The 16,706-nt window shown below is 41.5% G+C and overlaps 1 protein-coding gene across 6 annotated transcripts in view; it reads right to left on the bottom strand.

Annotated features, from left to right (window-relative positions):
• Positions 1-15,726, bottom strand: part of LOC121874227 (PTB domain-containing engulfment adapter protein 1-like) — a 66,128-nt gene extending 50,402 nt beyond the window's left edge. For 2 of the 6 annotated variants that reach the window (XM_042378283.1, XM_042378286.1), the window contains exon 1: positions 4,130-4,368. The gene's annotated coding sequence lies outside the window, so the exon portion shown is untranslated. Of the gene's footprint in view, positions 1-4,129; positions 4,369-15,551; positions 15,570-15,591 lie in introns of those variants that run through there. The other 4 variants (XM_042378282.1, XM_042378285.1, XM_042378284.1 and 1 more) reach the window with 4 other exon arrangements.
• Positions 15,727-16,706: the final 980 nt, after the last annotated feature.

The raw sequence follows: 16,706 nt of genomic DNA, 5'->3' as shown, positions 1-16,706 counted from the left end.
TAATAATTATCCTTAACTCTTGAAAAAACCTCACGACAAATTTTTTTTCTCAAGCTCAAGACACGAGGAGAGTTTTAATTCCCACAAGACACACACAAAAAAACAGTCAACAAATATGGCGTCGTAGCAGTGCCGTGACTATAATTACCTGGGAATATCCGCTAAATTAACCTCAGGTAAGGGAAGCAAATTGAATGTGTTGTGTGTGTGTGTGTGTGTGTGTGTGTGTGTGTGTGTGTGTTTGAGGTTATGGTGAACGAGTGTATGATTGGGCTATTGTGCTGATAGTATGGCCTTGAATATAATGATAGGAATAAAAAAAACAGTGTCTCTCTCTCACATACACACAAGCACAAGCATACACACACCTACACCTCCACACACACACACACACACACACACACACACACGATACACTACTATACACTATACTATTATAAGTTGTTCGTCCAAGCCATTTCTCCAACTTCCTCAATCTTCCAATGTTCGAAAAGCCGTCTTGCTAAATTACCAAAACCTAACCTAACCCCTTGTTTATTTCTCGCACCTGTCTGTAAACATCAAGTATTACAATACTTTAATTATATAACCCCCCACACTACCCCCACACTACCTCCCTCCTCCAGCATGACTTCAACCCCTCCCCTCTACCTCTCTTATCTTTACAACGAAGAACAGTGACCTGGTAATTTAAGGTCAAAGGTCAAAGTGTGTGACGAAGAGTTGCAGCCGAGGATTTTTTTTAATTACCCGAGAGTAAAGTAATAAGAGGACTTAAAGGTTATACGTGTAAAGTGTTACGTCAGACCAGACACACACGGTACACCCCGCCTCACCTTCAACACGTAACTGAGGCATAAGGAAGCAGGAGCCAGGTATGTGTGTAAGAGGATGCCATAAACACACCTGAAATGACCATTAATTAAATAAAAAAAAAGTAGAGAAAAAAGTTATCGAGAACATTTTATATAACTGGTGTTGTGCTGTGTTGTGCTGTGTTGTGTGGTGTGTGTGTGTGTTGTGTGTGTGTTGTGTGTGTGTGGTGTGTGTGTGTGGTGTGTGTGTGGTGTTGCTGTGTGGTATGTTGTGTGTTGTGTGTGTGTTGTGTGTGGTGTTGTGTGTGGTGTGGTGAGTGGTGTTGTGTTGTGTGTTCTCCAGGCAACAAAAACAACAATAATAATAATAATAATAATAATAATAATAATAATAATAATAATAATAATAATAATAATAATAATAATAATAATAATAGAAAAATAAAAACAATAACAATAATACTACTAATAAAATTAACAACAATAATTATAATAAACAAAAATAAAAAATAATAACAATAATAAAATACCAAAAATAACAACAATAATAATAACTTGGAGGTCAAAACAAATTTACCCAAAAATAATAAAATTGTATTCCCCAAATTAACGTCTGAAGAACCACACACACACACACACACACACACAGTCATCAGTGGGTAACTTTATACTATCATCAACACACATAGCTACCCTCTGTGTGTGTGGAAAGAGATTGATGTACCGTATATTCGTTACAAGTGTGTTAGTCACCACCACCGTGTTACAGAGCCAGCTGGGTAGTAGTGGTGGTAATAGTACTGGTGGTGGTGGTGGTGGTGGTGGTGTGAGTCCCAGTACTACTTTCACTCAGGGTCACTTGGTGTTGGGTCAATATCCTCTCCCACCCATCAGTACCTTAACCCATCACCATCACCCTACACCACCACCATACCACCATCACCCTACACCATCACCCTACACCACCACCATACCACCACCACAACACCATCACCATACCACCACCACCCTACACCACCACCATACCAACACCAGGATGAACCACTACACTAGGCATCAGAAAGGTACAAAAGAGTTATACACACAGGTAACGTCAACAAGACCATAACTCAACCCTTGTTTATCTCTCCTTAAGCTCTGATAAACGACATAACCACCTACAGGAGAAGCGAGGTATTCGTTCAATAACATAGTCTAATACCCACGATAATTACCTGCTGGGGAGGGGGTAGAGGGGGGAGGAAGGGGGGGGTACTGTCAGGTAGGTAAACAAAAGAAGGTAGTGACGCTTGATGGCTCCTCTATACACGAGAGAGAGAGAGAGAGTCAATGTTGTTGTGTCTCTAATAATGGAGAGTTGTATTATTGGTTGTGGAATGTCGTGTTGTTGTTAGAAGTGGGAGGAGCCGGTGTCGACCTACTTAATGTTGGTGTATGCATAGAGTACATACATACATACATACATACATACATACATACATACAGTACATACATACATACATACATACATACATACATACATGCATACATGCATACATGCATACATGCATACATGCACACACACATACACGGTAAGAGAAGCAAGACGAGAACTACAAAGGAGGAGGGGGGAGGAAGAGAGGAGGGAAGTAAGCAGAGAAGGCAGGGAGGGGGGGGTGAAGAGATAAGGACAGAGGGGAGGAAGGAATGAAGTAAGGAAAGAGGGAGGGAGGGAGAGAGAGAAGAAGGAAGGAGGGAGGGAAGGAGGGAGCCGGTGTGCAGTGACAACCTTGGTGAGTTCCGGTGTTAAAGTCCACCTCCCTGCCTTAGACCGTACCTGGAACACCGTAGCGTGACGTGCTGTACCGTACTGCCTCACACACACTCTAGTTACCCCACACACCCTAGAGGGAACTGTGTGGTGAGACAGAGGGATAATGGGTGGTGGGATGGAGTGTAGCGGAGTGGGATGGTGTGGAGTGGGGTGGAATAGAGGGGGTGGAGTGTGGTGGAGTGCGGTGGAGTGGGGGCTGAGTGGGGATAGTGTGGTTGAGTGGGGGAGGGAGGGAGGGGTCTGCTACAAGGACAGAGGTGTATACAAGTACAGGATTTAAGACTAACATGTTCCTGGTTCAGACACACAAAACACCACCAAGAGGGTCCTGAGTGTGTGTGTGTGTGTCAGCCACCGCGCTTTACCTTACCTCCATCCCTACCCAGGTAAGCATTCTGGCCCGTCATGCTTCAACACACACACACACACACACACACTTACTTCCTTAATTTTCAGATACATAGTATGATTATACATGTATTTTTTAGTTGTTAAACCCTCGTGTCAGTTGAGTAAATGGTACAAATCTAATAGGGTCGTTTAATACTGGCCAGCACCTCAACACATCTCAAGTATTAACCGAGAGAAGAACAAGAGGAGACCTTCATGAGGGGGGTTGAGGGGGGTGGGGGTTGAGAGGGGTGAGAGGGGGGACATAATAACTTCCTCAAAATGTTCCTGATCAACCAAGCTGTAAGAACGGCAAGGCCCCCCCCCCCCTCTCTCTCTCTCTCTCTCTCTTGGTGTAGAAGGGGTGTGAGGGAGCCCCAGGGGGAGGATCTGGTCACAGGTGTAGGTACAAAGGTGTGTTTGATGTTTGTTTACATCTGCCAAACCAAGGTGAATTATTTTCTGTGTATTATTTACGGGTCATATTAACACGTTCACAGGTGACATAATATCCGGTCCCCTGTACACACGATTAACGTCTCCTGTAACACACACACACACACACACTAAACCAATACGGTGTCACCTTTTGAGCCCGCGGAAATGACCCCCTGAGCCGGATCACTCACTCAACTAGGCCAGGTCACCTTCTTTATGTCGTTACTCAGAAGGATATAATTAAAGTCCGGTTATGTGTAGTACTCGTCCGGGGACCCCGCCTGAGTACGATGACATTGTTCCATATTAAAGGGGTTAAGTCATTTGTAGTCAAGGGGTTAAAGCGTCGTACTCTGGGTGTTATCGTACTGAAGGGGTTAAGACATGATACTCAAGGGGTTAAGACATGATACTCAAAGGGTTAAAACATGATACTCAAGGGGTTAAAACATGATACTCAAGGGGTTACAGTGAATTCGCTTGATGATTACGAATACAAAATAATAAAATATACAGATGGTAACCTCTGTCTAATCTTACACCAAGTACAGTACATGAAACTCCATCACGTACAGTACAAGTAGATACACCAAGTACATGAGACAGGCCCCTACACCACGCACCTCACCCCACTACTTCACAGACAACAAACACCTCACACAGCATCACTCACCTACAGAAGAGACAAGGTGTGTGCTGACCCCTGCCTGCCTGGTGCTCTTAGGGCGTTGGGACAGGTGAGGGCGTGTGGTGGTGAGAGCCTCTTGTACACTCTCACTTAACACACCACACTTGTAAACTCCACTTGAGGGTTTAAGTCAATAGCGAGGGCATCAAGATTATGTGTATATATATAAATTTCTCAACGAGGTGCTCACACTTGGTTATATATATATATATATAGATGGATGTTAATGGATGGGTGTATATATATATAAACACTACTTCACCTTAGAGAAGCCTAAGAGAGGGAGAGATTGGTTAGGTTAGGTTTATACTCGTTATTTCCATCATACTGTACATTCATATACATAACAATTATACACACACACACATATACACATTACATCCATACATACATACATACATACATACATACATACATACATACTTACACACACGCACATACACACACACACACACAGTCGCCGCTTATTGCCTACTGATGCCCAACTTCCTCTTGTAACCATAGTAAGTCTACACTACCTGTTGTCGGTATGGTCACTCACGGTCACTCATGTTCACCAACGGTCACTCATGGTTACCAACGGTCACTCACGTACATCACTGTCAATCAAGTTCCTCGGGGTCCCTCATGGTCACTCACTTTCGTTACTCTCACACACACCTCACACACTCCCCATACTCACCATAAGTTACATACACACACCTCACACACTCCCCATACTCACCATAAGTCACACACACACACACACACACACACACACACACACACACACTCCTAATACTTTCTCACATATATAAAAAGAAAGTTGCATAATAATAATAATAATAATAATAATAATAATAATAATACCAGGTGAAAGGCCAGGTGAAGATGAGGGTGAGGCCAGGTGAAGATGAGGGTGAGGCCAGGTGAAGATGAGGGTGAGGCCAGGTGAAGATGAGGGTGAGGCCAGGTGAAGTGAGGGTGAGATGAGGGTGAGGCCAGGTGAAGGTGAGGGAAGGTGGAGGCCAGGTAGGGAAGGTGAAGCCAGGTGAGGGAAGGTGAGGCCAGGTGAAGAAGGCCAGGTGTGAGGCCAGGTGAAGAGAGGGTGTGAGGCCAGGTGAAGAAAGGGGTGGAGGCCAGGTGAAGAAGAGGGTGGAGGCCAGGTGAAGAAGAGGGTGTGAGGCCAGGTGAAGAAGAGGGTGGAGGCCAGGTGAAGAAGAGGGTGTGAGGCCAGGTGAAGAAGAGGGTGTGAGGCCAGGTGAAGAAGAGGGTGTGAGGCCAGGTGAAGAAGAGGGTGAGGCCAGGTGAAGATGAGGGTGAGGCCAGGTGAAGATGAGGGTGAGGCCAGGGTGAGGCCAGGTGAAGGTGAGGGGAGGTGTGAGGCCAGGTAGGGGAGGTGAAGCCAGGTGAGGGAAGGTGTGAGGCCAGGTGAAGAAGGGTGTGAGGCCAGGTGAAGAAGAGGGTGTGAGGCCAGGTGAAGAAGAGGGTGTGAGGCCAGGTGAAGAGAGGTGTGTGAGGCCAGGTGAAGAGAGGGTGTGAGGCCAGGTGAAGAAGAGGGTGTGAGGCCAGGTGAAGAAGAGGGTGTGAGGCCAGGTGAAGAAGAGGGGTGTGAGGCCAGGTGAAGAAGAGGTGTGAGGCCAGGTGAAGAAGAGAGGCCAGGTGAAGAAGAGGGTGGGCCAGGTGAAGAAGAGGGTGTGAGGCCAGGTGAAGGAGGGGTGTGAGGCCAGGTGAAGGAGGGTGAGGCCAGGTGAAGGAGGGTGTGAGGCCAGGTGAAGATGAGGGTGTGAGGCCAGGTGGAGGGTGTGAGGCGAGGTGAAGGAGGGTGCGAGGCCAGGTGAAGGAGGGTGCGAGGCCAGGTGGAGGAGGGTGTGAGGCCAGGTGAGGGAATGAAGACAGGTGAGGGGGAATGGGAGTGTACGGATTGGGTTTGAGGGAGTAAATTCAAGTGAAGGAGGGAGAGATGAGGGAGTGAGGATGAGGTGAGGGGGGAAGAGATGAGGTGAGGGAGGAACAGATGAGGTGAGGGAGGAACAGATGAGGTGAGGGAGGAAGAGATGAAGGTAAGGGAGGGAGAGATGAAGTGAGGGAGGAAGAGTTGAAGGTAAGGGAGGGAGAGTTGAAGGTAAGGGAGGAAGGGATGAGAATGAGTGAGGGAGGAGATGAGGTGAGGGAGAGAGGAATGGATGAGAATGAGTGAGGGAGGAAGGGATGAGGGTGTGTAGTGAGGGGGCAGGGAGGGAGGGTACACGGCAAGACGTACAGAGGAGCGATGCGTCACACACACTGTCTACAACACAACTGGCGGGTGAGGCAGGCAGGAGGCAGGTCTCAACCCTCCCTCGCTGTCTCCCGCGGCTCACACGTTCCCGCTAGAGCGCCTTCACCACTCACATCCTCCGCCACCACCCGCTCTCACTCCACACAGACTCTTAAGGAAAACACTCTTCCATAAAAGGTACACGGCATTACAGTATGATAATGAGGACACTACAGCCCCCGCCCACGTGTCTGTGTGTGTATGTTTGTAGAGAACCAGTTGTGGACTAGAGGAAGTAGTACATGCTTATGCGACACCCTGTAATACCGGAGACGGAGGGCGGGACTTCCCCTCCCTCCCTCATACCAAGCTTCACCTGCCATCTCTAATGATTCGGGCTGACTTCTTGTGTCGGGGCTTCATACTTTATTTCCGCGTGACTGAGGTACACGTGTGAGGTAAATGGCCAACAAATGTGATGGTGTCAGGCTACCCACATTATCACCACTACAACAATCTACCACCACCACCACCACCATCACTAGCACACTGCAATCTACACTACTATTACCATCTAACACCATCACCATCTGGCACCATCGATACCTACATTACTACTACTACCATCACCACTATAACCACCAACCACACCACAACCATTACACAACGTCAAAACTACTACCATAACAACACCATCGTCACCACAATTACCTTGCATCTCCTACAGTACAATCACAATTTTTACAACCACCACAACCGTCTAAATCTCTTCCACCAGCTACTATCACCACCACCATTGTCACCACTAACATAAACTACTGCTACCACTACCACCATTCGCAACATTACTACTATTGCTACTACCACCACTTCTAAAACAACTACCATTACTACTACCAACACATTCACAACCACCATCACCACTATTACCAACACCACCAGCAATACTACCAGGCCTCAGTTACTACCATCATCATCACAACCATAACCACCACCATCACTATTTACTGTATTACCATTCCTACACTATCACGACTACCATCCATAACACCATTATTAATACCACAACCATCACCTACACCACTCCTACTACCGCTACCACAATAACTACCACCACCAAACATTGCTTAACTTTCCTCCACAACACGACCAACATTCACTTCCCCGCTCGACACTCAACACACTTTTTACACTCACTTTCTGACACTTGCGACACTTCCCTGCTGTGTGACTGCTACTCAACACACACACACACACTTCCTAGTTTCTTCTTCACAACATGTTCTATCACGCCATAACACACTCAAACACACACACGGATGACTTACGGATGAAGGTGAGGTTCATGGAATGTCCGGAAATTCTTTCAAGCCGATGAACAACAACAACAACAATGGCGCCGGCACATAAACACGGAAAAATATATCCACGTATCAGTTCCAAAAGACTTGATTTTATCACGTATACTAACTTAACCTTGTGTAACATCAACGATTTGTCCAATAAATTCCTTTGTCTTATTATGAAGAATACTAAAGAGAAATATTTGTGAGGGTTGAACGATAATACTCGTGTCGGCGACGATGTATAAAACCTGCGACCATAACACAACACAAAACAATACACTCGTAACCTCATCAAAACAACTCCATAAAATCCTGCGGGTCACCATAACAACAAACAATATTGGTGAGAAATAACAAAAATTATAGCAAACTTGCACCTTTAAAGTTATATATATATATATATATATATATATATATATATATATATATATATATATATATATATATATAGAGAGAGAGAGAGAGAGAGAGAGAGAGAGAGAGAGAGAGAGAGAGAGAGAGAGAGAGAGAGATATGTTCAAGGTATGAAACACCAAATACAGTGTAACAAGCGAGTGTCCTGTGAAGTTGCTCATAACCCCAACAACATACGCAGGAATCAACACCTGACAACAACTAACAAATATGTAAGGTCCCGAGATGAACGACGATAATTAACTATAAATTCCTGTAGGCGTATAGATAAGAAACAATGAAACACAGATAAACACGGCGTAGCCTTGTGAGTGGCCCGGAGACAAGAGACGTAAACAAGATACTATCGCTGGGTCACACATGAGAAAACCCCGCCAGCGGCCACAAGTGCTGGGGCTCATTGTTGACAACGTGTGTCGTGCAACATGCTGGCCTATCCTTGAAGGTTCGCTCCACCGACCTGCAACCTTGGCTCTCCTCTACTCAACCCCAGTCTAACCCCCCCCCCCCATCCTCACTATTCGTGCACTGATTGTTCATTACAGTACTGCTCCCTACCAATCATAGCTACCTGTCTATCATAGCTACCTCTGTCATAACGTCCTGTCAGTCAAAGATACCTGTTGTAATTACCTGTCTCATACACTGTACAGTACCTCTGTCAAAACTACCTACATAATAAATTGCCCTTCATAGTTACCTGCCTTGTCATAAGCGCCGGCCATAACAAGCTGCCTCTCATTATTACATAATTGTCAAAACTGACTACCTGACTTATGTCATAATGACCTATTAGCCTTAACTGCCTATCCATTACGACTAATCACCTATCATATCTACCTGTTTGTCATAACTCATTAACTTTCAACCACTTATAACAACTTGTCTCATCACCATCTACCTGTCATCACCACCTACCTGTCATCACCACCTACCTGTCTTCATTCTCGACCTGTCAACAGTGCATGTCATAACCTGTCTAGCGTCATGACCTACCTGTCAGAGCTGCAAGTCACCACTACCTCCCCGTCATTAACATACAATAACAACACATCAGTGGCAAAGAATGACAAAATACACAACAATAATAATAGAATACACGTTACATATTCATTAATATTTTCCGGAATAGAATTTCCTGTCTGTGATGAAACTATTAATTTTTTTTCTAATACTTTGTCACAGTTAGTTTGTTGCAATATAATCAAGCCAGGTGTGTGATGAGGTGCCAACAACATAGAGTATAGTTAGACACAGGAGACGGGACGTTATCAAGGTTGGGGAATCATGGAGGAAATGACAGAACACCTTTGTCTGCTTTTATGAGTGGGTTTGAGTGGGTGTGTTGTGATAATAGCTAGTGAGGGAGTGATTGAGGGGTGGGTGTTGCCTATCTGATCATACATGCGACACAGCTGATGATCACTATACATGCAACATTATTTTTTTTTATAATCAGTGTATGTACAGTTGTCCTTGTATACCATATGTATAGATATCACTGTACAAAAGGCGTTATATATATTATGTATACTACAATATTACCCACCACTCCCACCAGCCATGAAGGAAGATAACATATAATACTGTACAGAAATGGCATGTATCTCTGTATATGTGTATGACAAGTATTAACACTGCTTATATTCTATACAACTTCTCATACACTAGCCACAGATAGATCAGGTCGTTTCTTCATAAAATCTCCACACACAAGTCATAACGCTACACAATATCCCCCATGACAACGAAGAATAAAAAGAAATTGCCCAATATACAGTAAAAATATTGTTCAACTGACTAATTTCTTCACTCGAATACTTGAGGTGTCAATAACCTTTATCTCCCTGAAGGTTGAGAAAAAGTCACAAGTTTTTTTTATATATTCAGTATCGTACAGCCTCTCACTAATACTACTACTAATACTACTACAGGTACTACTATTACTACTACTACTACTACTACTACTACTGTACTATTATGCTGCTGCTGTACCCAAATGGCCTTAAATGTCATCCAGAACTAAATAACTGAAGCTTGCCTAAGGACACTGAGCTCCCCAATTGGCTGGCAGCATTATAAGACATGGCCTGACAAAGGGCATAAGCCACTAAGTAACCTGATCAACAAAATACATAACAATACCCACTAAACAACATTTTCACAAGTTCTAATTAAAACATACCGAAATATATACGACTGAAAGGCATTACTTATTCACACATAGGAAACAAATAGTTCCCCATAAAGTACAGTACAGTATGAGGGAACTTAAAATAATAAAAATGTATAAACAATCGACACAGTACAGCTCACTTGTAACACAGTCCAGAACTGTTGTAACTTGAGTCAGGACTGGAGAGAGATACTATGATCAATGACTCGTTGTTAGAGGTTACAAGGGTTAAGGTTGGGGCTTTTGTCACGATACATAACCATAACTACAAATGAAAATTGAAAAAAAAATAAAATAAAACTCTTCTTGTCAGTAAATATGCAGTATGATAGTCTGTCGGCCATAATCACACTACATTGCATCACAGCCGACCAAAAAAATTCAAATATCTTCACTAACTTTCCCTACACAGTTATAAATCATAATCCTCATCCATAGTTTTCACATTACTGTACACATTCCCGTTGATGATAAATATTGTCACAAGATCAGTCACATAAAACTACCGACCACACTTATCTAATTTTTAACATGGTGGAGTTTGAACAATTACCCGGTATTATCCTACATCACCATTACTTGACTCTGTACCCCTTCCTTACCCTACTCTACCCTCCCTCCCTTCCCTTCCATCACTCCCACCTCCCAGTCATATCACAAAATAACATTCACAACATGATCAACTGTCCATACAAATGTAACAACCCAACTGGAATCCAAGCCAAAACCTTCAAATCATGATGTTAATCTTGAATGTTAGTTATACGAGACATTCTATAAAGCAGAGACAGACTTACAGACATAATGCATTGAGAGGGCACAGAAGACAGCAAACAAAGGGAGAATTTGTGTTTGTTTTATTTCAACCACCAAACATCATAGCAGAAAAAGGCATGCAAGAGTGAGACGAAAAAATGGCAGTTCAATAGCAATGGGTTTGGTTCTGAGAAGCAAGGTAAATGTAGGAGTGAGTTAACAGTAAAACACCCATTTGATAACCACATAATATTCACATTTCTAAAGCATTATAGGATAGTTACATTAGGGATGGTGCTGATTGAACACAGCCCACTGAATTTTCACCAAACCAATACATTCTGCGATTAACTGTCAATACTCAGGTACAGCTACTTGTTTTCTACTGAAGTTCAACAATCTTATGAGAAAAATATAAATGTGTTTCCAGACCCCAGAAATAAATGATGATCATACATTTCTACAACCCACACAACCAGTCTTTGTCCCTCCCAGGCTCCAGCAGCAATCTTCATGTTACGTTTGTCATGCTTCTCCAACCTAATTTTTCCAAGATCAGAGACTCATCAAATGAATTTTGTTTTTTCTGTTACACTCTTATCACATCTGAACATTCTCTATTACTGTATGGTAAATTTTTAGTCTATTTGGTGACTATCTGATCCTGTAATTCTCTTATCACGTTACAGTACAGTACATTGCTGAAATCGGAAATAAAAAATCAGCAAATTGCCATCCGCTGCTCTATTAAATCACATGAAGTAATTCAACTACACTACCTACAATGTGGCTGATTTTATACATGACTTACAGTGATGACATGTACTGTACCAGTGAGGGTTACAGTATGTGTACTGTACAGTTAAACAAAAGAAAATTATTCTATATATTCTTAAATTTGATACATTTAGAATGATCAAATCTTCTGTAAAGTAGATTACTGTATTTTGTACAGTAGATTTTTGCTTGACAGAAAATTTACTGTCCTGTAGTTTTTCCTTTTCTAATTATTACTATTTATGAAACACAACAACGTTTTCTTAATAGAATAAGACACCACAAAGTTACCCAATATAGTAGTAGTGTTGTAGAACCATTTACAAAATGTAATGAGGATGCCAACTCAACTCATAACACTCAGACATCCATCAGCTGAGGAAACACTGTCATCATCTCACACTAGAGTCATGTCATGTGTGGAATAGAGACTGATTTTTTACTGTAAAGTCATCATCATCATCACCGTGTCACGGCCATCTTCCATGCTGTGCTTACCTGACGGCAGCTCTACAAGCTGTATTTTTAAGTACTGCACTACATGTACCCCTGTATACCATACTGTATTATATTAATGAATGTAATGAATATACAGTACTATATGAACAAATTAAAAAGCAACACTTGTACAATATGGCTCCACCTTCTGCTTCCTACTTTAGCCATCTGAGACATTGTGGGGGCTGGCAATCATCCCATCTCTATGTTCCACTGTGGCAATGTATCAACCATCTCAAGTCCCAATATAATATCGTTACTGTACTTAGTGGCATAATTATTTTATAAAACTTTAATATCATTTACTACAGGTATGTGCCTCAGCTTATATTGATAGTTCTAAAATACATTTGAAAACTTAGAAAAAATTATGTTAGGTTAGGTTTGAAAAAATTATATGTAGCATCAAAACACGTCTCAGCATCACTGTACCTTAGTCAGGCACAACTGTGTGACTCTTTTAAACAAATCCTTCACTCAAACCATTTTTTAAATCACTATTCATATTACTGATTACAAGAAGGTTTTAAGGGAATAAACATACCGTTATCATTACCGGTATACAGTACTGTACAGTAGTATTGTTAAAGATGGATTATATGCCAACAGCAGTTTAACCATAACCTATTTATATGTTGAATTCTTTACTCGATCATCAATTGTTTTACCGGTATTCCTTTAAAGTGAATAAAGAATCAGTTCGGTAGGTAATCAGAACAGGAATGCTACAGTACAGTCGGGGTAAAAAGTTCACTGCTGCACAACATGAAGCAGCATCGACCCTAAAAGATGAAACAGTCAGGGTAAGTCAATTCGTAGACTCATTCCCGTGACTGAGTTTCACCACGGGGAGTGAACTTTTGTCCCAGACTGTACTGTAGCATTCCTGTTCAGATTACAGAAGAATACTCAGTTAATTAACTATCTAATCATCTTTTAGAACAGGTTTATGAAATAATATCATGGTCAAGTAATCTAACAGAACCTAACCTCATCTAACCTAACCAAACATATTCATTAACACACGAGTATAATGCATCTCAATTACTGAAGCAAAATATTACACAATCACATGGCTGTGAGCTCCTCCTCATCATAGATGATCAAATAGACACTGTACTGTACGTACTTTTGTTAAAAATTACTCTAAAAATATACTGTACTTTCCTTAAAGAAACTCAATATTAATTACGTTTCAAAATATATTTCCATCATTACTAGATTTTAATTCTTATTGAAAAAAAGTACAAGGCTTATAATCACATGTATTATTTCCATACAAGTCATAGTAATACAGTATTGTACTGTACCTCCAATCAATGACTTGTGACGACTACAAGTTTTCAACACTAAATCATTTATGAAAGATGACAGGATCCAACCCAAACAAACTAATATAACTTAACCTAACCACCTTAGCTTACCAAACAATCATAGATCATTTCTATGGTTAAGTTAAGTTGGTTAGGATACTTGATTAGGTATGGATCGGTCCGACTAATTACCCAAATGTAGCAAAATGTAGCCGCAATGAAGTCAAATAATGGTCCTACATGAATAAATCGGACTGCTAATCACTTCTCGACTAGTATTTGGTGTCACAAAGTCACAAAAAATTGGAAAACTTACTTTAATCTGAGTTAATAGATCGCGTGCATGTACCGAGGGAGCTAGTAATTACCCAAATGTAGCCAAATGTAGCCGCAATGAAGTCAAATGATGGTCGTACAAGTGTAAATCGGGCTGTGAATCACTTCTCGATTATTATTTGGTGTCATAAAGTCACAAAAAATTGGTAAACTTAATTTAATCTGAGTTGTGTTGTGTTAGGTTAGGTTAGGTTAGGTACATGCTCTTGATCTATTAACTCAGATTAAATTAAGTTTACCAATTTTTTGTGACTTCGTGACACCAAATACTAGTCGAGGTTAGGTTAGGTTAGGTACATGCACTCGATCTATTAACTCAGATTAAATTAAGTTTATCAATTTTTTGTGACTTCTTGACACCAAATACCAGTCGAGAAGTGATTGGCAGTCCGATTTATTCATGTAGGACCATTATTTGACTTCATTGCGGCTACATTTGGGTACATTTGGGTAATTAGTCGGACCCGGTATGGATAGCTCATGTCATCTGCTTTCTTACATGATTCTACACATGCATCACTGCTCTTCCTACAGAAACATAATGTGATGGATGTACAATACAGTACACAGTCAATTCAAATATATAATATGTAGTATATCTTTATGTATCTGACCTGTAATCACAAATACCTGTACAGTACTGAACACCATCTGCCTTAGAGCACTCCTCACACTCCAGCATGTTAAAGCAAACCATCACACAACTCTTGACTAATTTTAGCATGAACAGAATACTGGGCATTGTAAAAAAAAAGTATTCATAAAATACTTTGATGTAATTCACTAATATTAGACAATATTCATGGATAATGCATTGTCATTTGCCAGCAACACACAGCACCACACACAAACAGCATACCGGCATATGCTGCTCTCATTCAGATTATCAAAACAATTTTTCAGTAAATGTTAAAAATAAAATTTCTTTCCCACAGAAAATATGTAGTTATCACAATGATTGCAACAACTTTCCTTTTACTGTACAAGGTAAAGTGAAATTCGTAAAGATAATAGCACAACAAAAGATTAGAATTACTTGAACTTTTACCAATACTGTACAGTTCAGGTATATAAAAAAATGATTCATTGCCAAGTACTGTATGTCATATCAATACAAAACTTTACTGCCTTTTAACAAACTTTCATCATTCTCTCGTCAATATACACCTATTAAGATAAGTAAAGTGAAAAAGAACCATAACTTAACAACGCCTCAAATAATCAGATATAATGCAAACAAAAGAGGAGAGTTTGGGGTAATGCTTGACCCGCGAGGCTGGTGAGCGACCCCTTGTCTTACTTCCTGCTCCTCTCGAGTCCTACACACTCCAAAACATCACAATATAAAATAAATATACCAGACTTCTAACCATTCATGGGTAAAGATAAGCACAAGATTGGGAATAAGATGTGTGAGGGAGACAGTATAGAGATCCCAGGTGTAAGCGAGAGAGCAAGGAACCAAGGTTACCTGGGTGTGAGGTGCCTTCAGGGCCACCATCATCACACCCCCACGCTCCCACAATTGTAATATTTCTTCCTCTAACTTTACCTCAACTCTCACACAGCTGAGGTCGTCTGCAGGTACTCACCGACACGACTAGCAGCAGGAGGCCACGACACCCTCGGGACTGTTGTCTCACTAGGAAAATTTAAAAATTTTCCCGGAGTGGAGCAACCTGAGGAGCTGTCACAAACCCGTTTTGTTTACTGCAGTTCACCACAGGCTTCCCACACTACCTCGCTCTCTGGACATTGGTACCTCTCCCTCCTCCTCTCATGCACTACCTCGCTCTCTGGTACCTCTCCCTCCTCTCTCATGCACTACCTCTCACACACTACCTCGCTCTCTGGTACCTCTCCCTCCTCTCTCATGCACTACCTCTCACACACTATGTACCTCTCCCTCCTCTCTCACCCACTTCCTTGCTCCTTGTTAACTCTCCTATACTTCCTTCTCATTCATACATAACCTGTCTAGTACACAGTATGATTATGATACATCCCCTCCCTACACACCCCCTTCTTCCTTTCCTCCCCATGCACATTTCTTGGATCTCATGAAAATTAGGAACCCCAGCTTATTTCACCTGATGATAAAATACCCTAATGCTAACTTAACCAAACCTGACCTAACCTAACCCCTTCATTTAGTGTTAGGGTATTTAAATCACCAAATGAAATGAAATAATGTATTCCATTTCTTTTTCCCCCTGAACAATTTCCCTCTCTCCTCCCCAGTCTTCAAGTTCACATTAACAGCCTCCTCCCATCCTCATACAGTAACATACACCTTCATGTATGATATGCTTTTACTGTACCTTATATAGATGCAAATATAAGTTGTATATAGCACTGGAAATAAGGTACACCATGAAATGATTTATTTTATGCATTATTTTGTCTAAAATTTAATAGAAATCTTGTTATTGGAAGTGTGGAGTAACCCTGATAACTCTCTTCCTGTAAACAAATAAAAATACGAAAAATAAAGGAAATTTAAGTTGGTTTAAATGTTATTCTGAAGCTTGTACGTTATATGAGCCAGGGAATGAAACGATTGTCGTTTATTATGACATATTTTATTGTGTTTTTTCAGCATAATGAGGTCATGTTAATCAAAGTATTATAGAAGGAAGAATAAGAAGCAGGTGGCAGAAAAATAATTGTTCACAAGATGATGCTTCCTTGTTTCACTAATGTGCCA

Source organism: Homarus americanus, unplaced genomic scaffold (assembly GCF_018991925.1).
Source record: "Homarus americanus isolate GMGI-L3 unplaced genomic scaffold, GMGI_Hamer_2.0 scaffold49667, whole genome shotgun sequence".
Lineage (NCBI taxonomy): Eukaryota > Metazoa > Arthropoda > Malacostraca > Decapoda > Nephropidae > Homarus > Homarus americanus.
Note: the sequence above shows the minus strand (reverse complement) of the source record. Positions and strands in the feature narration are given on the sequence as shown.